Below are 1101 nucleotides of genomic sequence, written 5' to 3'. Positions count from 1 at the left end.
GAGGCATCCTTCCTGTTTTTGAAAGCTTGGAGTCTGAATCATTACTTCCTCATTATGGAAATATGATGAGGTTTATTTTTCTGTTTTGGTTTGGATTTTTGATTTTTGATTTTGGTTTTAATAAATAGCTACAATTTATTGAGTGCTTATAACATGCTAGGCATTCTGCTTTAAATGTGTGATTATCTCAGTCCTCAAAGCAACCTTTTAAAGTAAATAATGCTGGGTTTGCTAATAGGAGTACAGGGCTAAAATTCACAAAAATTGTTAACATTTCTCTCACCAGCTTCTTAACCTTAGGTAAGAACCTTAACCAAACTTCATTGTTCTGTTTTGTTTTGTCTTCAATAACAAAATCTACTCCACCTACCTTGCAACAATATGTATTGAGAAAATACATATCAATGTTGCAAGGTAGATGAAGTAAACATTGTTAAATATACATTTTTAAATTACACATATATTTTAAAATATACACATATTTTTATATATATATAATTTTTTAACGTGCTCACAAATCATGAAGCCCCATAGAAGTGCAGGGTGCTATTATTTCCTCTTACGATTTCACTTTTTGTCTTTCCTTTCTTAGCATATGAATTGTACTTCTTTTTTCAACATTTTTTAGTAGTTGCCCTAAAGTTGCAATATACATTTATAACTAATCCAAGTCCACTTTCAAATAGCACTGTACCACTTCATGGGTAGTGCAAATACTTTATAATAATGAAATATCCCTAATTATTCCCTCCAGTCCCTTGTATAACGGCTGTCATTCTTTGCATTTAAATATAAACTACAATCATTCAGTACATCATTGCTATCATTTTGAACAAACTCTTATCTGTTAGATCAACTAAGAAAAAGTTTTTTTTACTTTATTTTCAACTATGCTTTCTCTATTGCTCTTCCTTTCTCCATGTAGATCAGAATTTCCAACCTACATCATTTTCCTTCTCTCTGAAGAACTTCTTTTAACATTTCTTGCCAGGTCTACTGGCAACAAATTCCCTCAATTTTCATTTGTCTGAGAAAGTGCTTATTTCTCCTTCGTTTCTGAAGGACAATTCCACAGGATACAGAATTCTACATTGGTGGGTT

This window comes from Papio anubis, chromosome 14, assembly GCF_008728515.1.
Source record: "Papio anubis isolate 15944 chromosome 14, Panubis1.0, whole genome shotgun sequence".
Lineage (NCBI taxonomy): Eukaryota > Metazoa > Chordata > Mammalia > Primates > Cercopithecidae > Papio > Papio anubis.
Note: the sequence above shows the minus strand (reverse complement) of the source record.